The sequence below is a fragment of the Epinephelus lanceolatus genome, chromosome 1, assembly GCF_041903045.1.
Source record: "Epinephelus lanceolatus isolate andai-2023 chromosome 1, ASM4190304v1, whole genome shotgun sequence".
NCBI lineage: Eukaryota > Metazoa > Chordata > Actinopteri > Perciformes > Serranidae > Epinephelus > Epinephelus lanceolatus.
In genome coordinates this window covers 4,310,027-4,320,368 of record NC_135734.1, presented here as the reverse complement: position 1 = coordinate 4,320,368, position 10,342 = coordinate 4,310,027, and the positions used below count along the sequence as shown (strand labels likewise).

Here is a 10,342-nt window from a genome sequence, read left to right as displayed (position 1 = left end):
TAAAGTTTTGTGCCATTGTATATTAATTAGCCCACAGTGTCAAACTTGAATCAGAGCAGTTATTATGCTCAACTATAATGTTGCTCCTGGTACAATTCTAGTAAGGTAAAACTATTTTTTTTTGTCTGTTTCAAAGCAAGCATGACTGCCACCTGCAAAGATATGAGGAACTCACCTCAGCAAAGAGAAAAAGGAAGACTGGGACTCCCTCTGCCTCCATCAAGCAGGCCATGTTAGTGAGTACCTGGACTATGCCTCAGAGATCAATTGATAAGGCCATTGTTAAGTATGTGGTCCAAGGACTCCAGCCATTCAACATTGTTGAACAAAAAGCATTCAGAGAATTTGTGGGAGAACTTGTGCCAAATGTCAGAATCATGTCAAGATCCATCCTTACATCGATGATTGATGATGCCGCTAAACAAATGAAGAGTGAGGTTATTGAGGCCATGAAAGCAGTTGATCACAATGCAACCACTACAGACTGCAGGTCAGCCAGGCGGCAAAGCTTTATTGGGGTCACTAGTTTAAAGAGATGGTCAGCAGCCCTGGCCTGTAAATGATTAAGAGGCTCTCACATTCGACCTACTAGCAAATACGCTAAATGACATCCATGCAGCGTTTGAGATTCAAGGAAAGCTAGTCAGAACAATGACGGACAATGGCTCCAACTTCGTCAAAGCTTTCAAAGTCTTCGGTGAAGATGAAAATAACAATGCTGGTGCACTAGTTGAGTTGAGTTGAGTTGAGTTGAGTTGAGTTTTTTGATACATCTTCACTTCACTGGATCAGGACAATGGTTTTGAGTTTCACCTCCCGAAGCACCAGCGTTGTGCATGCCACATTCTTAACATCATAGCTACTGCTGATGCCAATAAGGCAGTGTCCACTGAAGCATACAAAAAATTGTACTATTCAGCATTGGACAAATGCAATGCACTTTGGAATAAGTGTGCAAGATCCACAATCTTGAGTGAAACTGTCGAAGATGCCAGCTCCCTCCAGCTCGTGCGACCGAATGTTACAAGGTGGAACTCTGTGTTCATGGCTGTGGAAAGACTGCTCAGGATAGTCAAAGACAAGGGAGAGGCAGCAATGAGAGGTGTCTGCACAGATTTGAAGCTTCCAATGTAAGTACTGTTTCATATTGTATTCTTTCTGTTTACTTGGACAACATTGTATTTTATCCAGTAGAATGATGAACCAGTCCAATGAATGATGATGATCCAATGAATGTAGCAGTGCTGTTTTGTGTCTCTTATCGTTTGTATGTTGTTTTTGTTTTTATCACAGGTTTAATCCAGCTGAACTTGCATTCCTCATAGAGTATGCTGCTGTCATGACTCCAGTCGCCAAAGCAACAAACATCTTGCAAGCTGAAACTAATGTCCAGATGGGGTGGCTGCTCCCAACCGTGAAGCTCCTGACAATTTTTACTCTTGTGTGAATATATCCTCAACAACACACCTTAGAATAGTCATTCCTGCATTGCAGGAAAGCTTAAAGTCTTGTGTTACAATGGGTATCGCTTTCATTCTTTTAACTTATTTTATCAGTGATTTATTAATCATCAAAGACACACACACATTGTGACAACCAACCCCATCGCGGGGTTGGTTGTCACACACTATGGGGTTGGTTGTCCCATGTTATTTCAATGGGAAAAATTAAAAAATGATGCCAACTTTCAGAATAAAATTTAAAAGTGAATTTTTATTCAAACATTATAAACATGAAGGAACATTAACAGGGCACATGGAACATCATATCCTTGAGGTTTTTGTTGAACTCTGATATCAAAACACTGGAGAAATCATAGAACATAGAATAATTCAAATAGACTGAACAAGTCAGCTATTCACTGTCTGAAACACAGTGATGACAGATGAAGGGTCTGCACTCTCCAGATATGCAGAGCTCGTGTGCCCACTGCTTGCACATCACACACTGCTCCCAGAACTCCTTTGAATGGCTGTTGGAGAATGGTTCCATACAAACAACACAGAAAGATTCCTCTTCATCTGATGAAGACTCCTTTTCACGTTTCTTCTTTGTCTTCTGTTGCTTTCTTGATGTTGTTGCCTTTGGGTATAGACATTTCCTCTTCTTCTTTTGTGCTCTCTCTGCTTTTTCCTGTTGTATTTGTTGCTTTACTGGGGTGTCAGTGAGGATGGAGCTTGACAGAGTTTTCCTCTTCTGGGCTCTTTTCCTGGCTGGAGCCTTTGGATAAGGCCTCAGCTCTTCTGGAGTCACTCCTCTCTGTCCAGAGCTAGTGGATGGTTGTGGAGGAGTAGTGGGGTGAGCTGGGATGGGCTGGGGTGCACTGGAATTAGCAGCAGGGATGGGCTGGGGTGCACTGGGCTCGGCAGCTGGGGTGGACTGGGATGCACAAGGCTCAGCAGCTGGGGTGGGACGGTCTGTTGTGGTAGCTGGTGCAAATTCTGTCTCCGGGAACACCTCTCTGTTCAATGGATATATTCCTGTTGCCCAGAAACCTGCCTGGATGTTGCTCAGAGTAAATGCGAGAGGGAAGGCTGTAGCCACAATTTTGGGGATATCATAGATAGTCATGGTTTTCCCAGGGTTGTTCAGCATCCAGGCAGAGGAGGCGGAGTTGATTTGCCTCTTCAATGGGCTGTAGACAGACACATCCAGGGGCTGCAGGCGATGGGAGCAATGTGGAGGGAAGGACAACATCACAACTCCATTGTTCTTGGCATACTCCAGCCCCTCTACAGACAGGTGGGAGCTATGATTGTCAAGGAGCAGGAGGCATGGCTTCTCCCTGCTGCATCTTGTATGCGCCACAAAATGCTGCAGATATTCTGCAAAATGCTCCTCCTTCATCCAACCACTTGGATTTGCTGATCCTGCACTTCCGGTAGGGGCCGACAGTAAAAAGTGACTGCGGAAGTTCACCCTGGGAAAGATGAAGAATGGGGGTATGCTATTCCCAGTGGCAGAAATGGCACAGGAGAGAGTTACCAGGGTTCCTCTCTTGGCAGAGGTCAAAGATCCCACCTGTTTGAAGCCTTTTCTGGCTACCACCTTATTTGGCTTATGGACGGTGGTAATGCCTGTTTCATCCATATTCCAAATGGACTGTGGCTGAAACTTATATCTTGCCATAACCTTCTCCAAGTTAGCGAAGAAGTGGTCCACGTTGTGCTTATTAAAAGCACTGGCACGTGCTAGGCTGGTGGCCTCGGGGGTCCTGATTGAAAGTGACGGGTGTCACTTCAGAAACCCAGAGAACCAATCTGGCCCTGCTATACCGTTTTCTGCCCAGTTAGTGCGGACAGCAATATTATTGTGCACTGCAAAGTTGTACGCCAGTTTGTGGACTTCAGTTGGAGAGAGGCCAAAATAGATGTCAGAGGCTTTTTTTATATATTCCTCCAGCTGATGTTCCTGCTCCTCACTCAGAACCATACGGTTCTTCACATAGCCCACTGGCATCGATGGGCAGGCGTCCCTCCCTGCGATCTCTTGCTCATCTATCTTGGAGCAATATCTAGGCAGTGTTCTATAATTTATCCCAAACGTCTTGGCAGTGCTCCGGATAGTCTTCTGTTTTAATTTCACCTCCCTGACTGCCATCATCATCACATCTGCCGGGGTCTGGCCTTTCTCTGTCTTTTTAACAAAATTTCTCCCCATTTTCCTTTACATAAAAGACAGAATTCAATATTCATTTTAATTAATACTTAATACTTACTTCTACATCATACTTTTCAATAGTAACAATTGTTTTGTTATAAACCCAACTGATTTTAATTCATTTTAATTTAATTTTTTAATGGTAACAATATTTTGTTATAAAACTAGCCCAGAAGAAAAATACTGACAAGCTTAATATTTACAAAGTGACATGAAAAACAGCCATCTCCTGTGAACATAGGGAGTGTGGGGTTGGTTGTCACATGTGACACATGTGATAACCAACCCCCTCAAAATGTGACAACCAACCCCAACTGGAATTTTTGGCTAGCAAGAAAGCTAGCAACCATCCAGTAACTACCTGGCTAGCAAATGACAACCAAAACTATAGCTTTCCCTTCATACTTTTTAATGGTAACAATTTCTTTGTTTGAAACCCATTGTGTAAAAGCCCAGAAGAAAAATAGTGAAGAGTGTAATATTTACAAATTGACATAAAAAAAAGTTATATCCTCTCACCTCAAGGTCAAGCATCACGCTCTAGCAAGGACTATGTAAATTAACTCTGTTCCCAATTCTGGTCATTTCAATAGCAATATTGTGTGACAGTGCCCTCTGGTGGGCGAGTTATAATGAGCGTGACAACCAACCCTTGTGACAACCAACCCCATTCTCCCCTACTGCAAACCGCTTGTGGATGCCTTGCAGATGGGCATTCAGGACCGCTTTGGGCCCATGATGGAAGAGATCAAAATTCCAGACATATTGGACACAGGAAGATGGCACAAACAAAATTGGTAAGAAAGAATAGTATATGGGTGTATTATGTGTGTATTTTACCAATTTGCAATCATAGTAGTGACAGAAGCACATATAAAGGAAGAATGTAGCAAAACAAAGGATGGGTGGGAATTTATTTTTAAGACCTTACATTAAAATGAACACTTTAAATAGAATAGAAAAATCTTTGGTTACAGTCATGACATGTTTTATTATTATCATTATTTATAATATACTCTTGGCTTTCAGGAATGGACTACATCAAACTACACATTGAAGACCCCTCCTTGCAGTTCAGTGAGGCCAACAGGTCCAGCTCTTCTGATGGAGATGACTTCTTCTCTGGCTTTCAGGAGTCGAAGGCACAGGACAACGCCAAACAGCTAGATGCGTACTTGTCCTATTCAGCAGATAACATGGACTTGATAAAATCTTTTCCAGCTGTCTGCAAGTTGTCTGTTAAGCTGAACACACCTTTACCGGCATCAGCAGCCTGCGAAAGGCTATTTAGTATTGCAGGATTAGTCTTTAGCCCTAGAAGAGCGTGACTGAATTCACCCAATTTTGAAAACCAACTACTTTTGAGGATAAACAGCAATTTTCTTACTTCCAAACAATGACTGTGCTTTATGCATACGAGTTTCAGAGTGGAATAAGGAAGAAGTATAAGCAGGGAGGAAAGAGAAGGGAGGGATTGAACGAAGGGTAGAGGGGCAGATATTTGGTCTCTTTTTGTTTACAAAGAGTTAAGCTCAGTGTTTCAAAGTGCTCTGATCACTGGCTTTGTTTTGACAACAGAAATACTTGTACGTGGGCTTTGAGAGCTCAGGTTGGTCTAACAAGTGATGTAAGCGCGTTCTTTTAAGGTGCTGAATTGGTTTAAATATCCTGATGGTTTGCTGTCAAAATATTGTTGTTTAGCCCTTCTGTTTTGGGCCTTCTAAGTTTGTTTAGAGAGTGAATTGAAGACTCCATGTACGTGTACTACGTCTTGTACATTCCCAGCCTTGTATTGCTGCTATAACCAAAGGAAGTTTGAGTGTCCTTCAGGCTAAGCGTTTAAAGATATTGCATAAACAATATGATATTCAAACTTTGGACTACTTTCTTTTTTAACTACATAACATAGCCTATTAAAACTTCATACTTGTACTTTTACTTTCAATACAATACTACTTAAAATACACTACTTTTAATACTTAAGTACAAGAAATATTGAATCCTTTAATACATCTACTTGAGTGTGGTGCTTAAAGTAGATTTCAACTTCTACTGAAGTCATTTTTTTGGTGAGCATCTGTACTTTTACTCAAGTCTGGGTCTCTGGTACTTTATAGATCTCTGGTTAAACCTAAAGTAAACAATAGAAACGAATAATGTAACTACCAGCAATCTCCAGTCCAAACTAACACAACAAACTAAAACAACAAAACCCCAGCACCTGAATGACATGGGGGATAAGAACCTGCTTGGGGAGAGAAAAAAAAAAACAAGGGAGGAAGAAAAAGACTCCTCACTACCTGTGCAGTTGTGTGTCAAGTGCCGATTGCACTCAGGTGCTCAGTATTCAGAGGAAGGAGGGAGACAAGGCTGACAGAGAGAGAGAGAGAGAGAGAGAGAGAGAGAATGAGAGGGAACACGCTGCTGCACATAATAGCCATAGCCAGGGGCGGGGCTTCAGGGGGTTCTGGGAGGGCGGCAAGCTGGGCCTCTACCACGGCTGAGGGGAGCTGGAGAAGGCGGGCCCTCCCATGACTTGTGCCCAGAGGAGCACAGAGTATGGGTACAGTCTGTTTAACATCACCCATCATGCAGATTTATACAGGGGTTATATAGGTTGCCCCAGTCAGGACTGAGTCATGGTTGCTAAAAACTTTACAAGACCGACTGACTTTAGTGATGTAGTAGGTGTAAAATATTGAATAAAATGTTGTGCTGCATGACTGGCTTTATTTTCACTCTCACATGTAACTTTATGACGCGCAAATTTACAAGTGGATCGCCGATAAGTGTATTTTGGGTAAAACTCATCACCAACCGTCCACCAACGTCATCATCAGTCACTTGTCAACAGATTGCAAACTAGGTGGAGCATTTTTACGGACTAAGTTAACATGAGTGGCACTTCATATAAGCATAAAAGTGGAGCGGCAAAGCGAAAAGAAAAGGAAAAAAGAGAGCAAGGAAAAGCCAAGTTACAAAAACTGGACACATATTTTGTTCGGTGTTGATGGACTGAGAGTCTCATCCTACTCTCTAATGTGCTATGTGTGAGCTCAGTCCTGCGTGTTCTTTAATGAAGCAATAGGAGAAGATATTCGGTCTCAGTTAATGTAGTTTATTAAGCAGTAAAGGAATAAAATTACAGAGCTCTGGGTCTCAACTTCACGTCCCTGACGAACAACAAAGGTGTGTCAGTTCACGAAGTCTGACCTCCTGTCCTTTCCCTGACCCAGTATATTTGAGCGTAACAGAGTGTCATTGTGCACGCAAGGCATTGTCCTCTTCTCATTGGCAGTTCCACTTCCTCCTTCACCACACCACGCCCCTGCCTCGTGTTAATCTGACTCCTTCCTGCTGGCGGTGGGGGCGTGGTTCCTGTTTTGAAAGACAAAAGAACAACACAACTCCCTACACGTGCTGTACCTTACTATCTGTATATCACTTTCTATTCTTTTTACCATATATGAAACTAATTATCTAAGCATTGCGGTATGTGCTCCTCAGACTTCATGTCTCTTCCTCTCCTGTACTTTTCCACTTCTGCAAAGCAAACATATTCAGATCAGCTGAAATCATCTCAGTATTCTCATTGTTCACACATCTAAAACTTATATAGTGAAACACAACTTATAGTAAAACACATAACATCATTCTATTCCCAACAGTGTCCTGGAGATGAACCCGACTTTTTTGTTGGCAGCGATTCAGGCCCGCCAAAACTGCCAGGACAGCCAGGGAGCCAGGTTAATTACAGGTAGCAATTCTAACAATCACTATACACAATGTGTGAGTTAGTTGTAAACTGTTGGTGGTTGTAAATTGTAGTAGCTCAGCCGCCTAGCTTATATCCCCTACTTTCTCTCTCGGAGGTATAGCGGTGATGTCAGGGACTCAGCAGTTGCTAGCTGCTCCAGGGTAGAGCCAGACCTGGTGCCTGACCAGCAGCCCCCCTCCTCACCCGCGCTGGACACTGGAAATGAAAGCAGCAGCAGGTCTCCTCCCGCTACAGGTGACACGCAGACCGCGGATGATGAAAACCCTCCTCTGGAATGTTTTCCGACTGATCGGGCCAATTTTGCTGAAAACATCCAGGACGCCAACATTAAAAGATATATCCTTAAGATGGGCCCATGCAGACCCAAAGGTCCATTTCCCACTGATAACGACAATCGGTGTTTTTCGGAAAGTTATTACACCTCTACCACTAAAGTTGGGATGAAACTTCCCCGCAGCTGGATGTGCTATTCCCCCAAATTAGACTGCTGTTACTGTGAGCCTTGCTGGCTTTTTGCAAACCGAAATGCCCCGTATTACAACAATGCATGGGTAAACGGAATAAGAGACTGGAAACATCTTTCTGCCAAAGTTGAGAAGCATGAACCCACGCAAATACATCTTGGTGCATGCATAGTCTACAAGCAGTGGAAACTCAACAGCACAATAGACGCTGAAATGGAGAGGAATGTGCGTAATGCAGCCTTGTTTTGGAGACAGGTCCTGGAGCGCATTGTAAATGTCACTCTTACTCTGGCTTCATGCAACCTGGCATTCAGGGGGCACAGGGAAGTTCTAGGTCAGGGAAATGCTGGCAACTTTTTTGTCAATAATCGAGTTATTAGCTCGCTATGACCCTGTTTTGAAAGAGCTAATCAACCGACCAGAAGGGTCAGTGAAATACCTAAGTCACCAGATTCAAGATGAGATTATTTACATCCTGTCTCAACGTGTGAAAGCTGACATAATTAATGAAATAAACGAAGCCCCGTTTTATTCCATTATCATGGACACAACGCAAGATGTGTCAAAGATAGACCAGCTGAGACAGGTGTACCGTTACGTAACTGTTGTTAAGAATGACATGGATATTGCAACAGATATACAGATCAATGAAGTGTTTTTGGGTTTTGAAGCGACTGTGGGCTCATCAGCGTCAGAGCTTGAAAACCAAATCCTGGGCTCTATAGAGAAAAATGGAATAGATCTGTCAAAATGCTGCGGACAGGGCTATGATGGGGCCGCGAATATGAGTGGTGCGTATTCAGGCGTACAGGCAAGAATAACAGAGAGGGAGCCCCTTGCCCGTTATGTTCATTGCGCTGCTCATAACCTCAACCTTGCTCTCAACGACTCTGTTAAAAATGTCCCTGGAGTGAAGCAGTTCTATGACACTGTAGAGAACCTGTACAACTTTTTTGGTCACAGTATCAAACGATGGGCGCTCCTCAGTGAGTTAATGACGCCAGAGAGCAGAACTGTCACATTAAAACGCCTCTGTCCCACTCGCTGGTCATCTCGACATGATGCGCTTTTTGCGTTAAGGCACAGATATGGAGACATTATAAAAGCCCTCGTCAAAATATCCCTGACCAGTGACAAAAAAGAGGAGCGTAGTGAAGCAAGTGCGCTCAAGAATGCCATAAGCAAATTTTCTTTCATATTTTTGGTCAACATGCAAACCAAGATTCTTGAGTGTATAAACGCTGCCTCACAGTTACTGCAAGCTAAGGACGCGGATATTCTGAAAGCATCTACTCTTCTGCAAAACGCCATCAGTGTTTTGATGGAGTTTAGGGAGCAATTTGATGAGGCTAACTCTGCCACTCTTGCTCTAGCTACAAAATGGGGAAGTCAAACGCAGTTTGAAGCAACCAGGGCCAGAAAAGTTAAGCGTCACTTTGATGAACTTTCTGAAGACAGCCGCCTCACTGACGCAGAGAGCAACTTTCGGGTGAACGTTTTCAATGCCTGTCTTGATATTATCATCCAGCAACTGTCCCAAAGATTCACCAGCTCAAATGGAACTGTGAATATGTTTGAGGCAATTCACCCCAACACACTGCTGCAAGCAGGAGATGAGGAGTTACACCAAGCTGCCCAGCGGCTTAGTGAGCACTACAGTCGGGACATCGCCCCCAGCTTCCCTGGCCAGCTGCTTTGTTTTAGAACCTCTTTCAGGGACCAGATAACAAAGCAAAAGTCTGTAGCGGATCTGGCAAAAATGCTCCTTGTCAACCACCCAGCAGTAACTTCTACATTCAGTGAGGTTTGCACCGCCCTCCTTTTATTTTTGACTCTTCCCGTCACCGTTGCAACCTCTGAGCGCTCATTCTCCAAGTTAAAACTCATTAAAAACCACTTGAGGAGCACAGTGGGACAGGAGAGACTGAGTGGACTTGCCATGTTGTCCATAGAGAATGAGAGATCAAAGAAAATGGACATACAGAGCATCGTGGACGAGTTCGCGGAGCGCAAGGCTCGTCGTATGCCCTTCAAATAGTGGTGAGTAGGCCTATAGTACTTCATATTGAAACTGTGTTTGTGAACATGTGGGCCGCTGTGCCAGTTTTACTAAACTTTATAGCTACTGATACAGGCTCTGAGTTGAAATAGTTAAAGTGGGTGTGAAAATGATGCGGTCGCTATCCGTGGTGCTGAACTGCTTTGACTCTGTGTTGTTTTATTATTAGTGACCATGTAGCCTAATGTTTTTGTTGTTCTCTTGGTTTGTTATACTTCATGTCCGTTTGATGGACTTCAAAATGACATAGTCGCTCTCCGTGGTGCCGAAGCTTGTAAGCCCCGCTGTTGCGGGCATGTGTATGTTGTAAAATGATGTTATCATGAGCTTTGATTTGACTCTGATTTGTTCCGCTAGTGGCCATAGCAGTTGATAAGGTGA

General features: G+C 43.4%; 1 protein-coding gene across 3 annotated transcripts in view; it reads left to right on the top strand.

The window, feature by feature from the left end:
• Positions 1 to 7,336: 7,336 nt before the first annotated feature.
• The window catches only part of LOC144463793 (uncharacterized), a 127,062-nt gene continuing 124,056 nt past the window's right edge, over positions 7,337 to 10,342 (top strand). For 2 of the 3 annotated variants that reach the window (XR_013491794.1, XR_013491793.1), the window contains exon 1: positions 7,337 to 9,942. The gene's annotated coding sequence lies outside the window, so the exon portion shown is untranslated. The remainder of the gene's footprint in view (positions 9,943 to 10,342) is intronic. The other variant, XM_078169354.1, reaches the window with a different exon arrangement.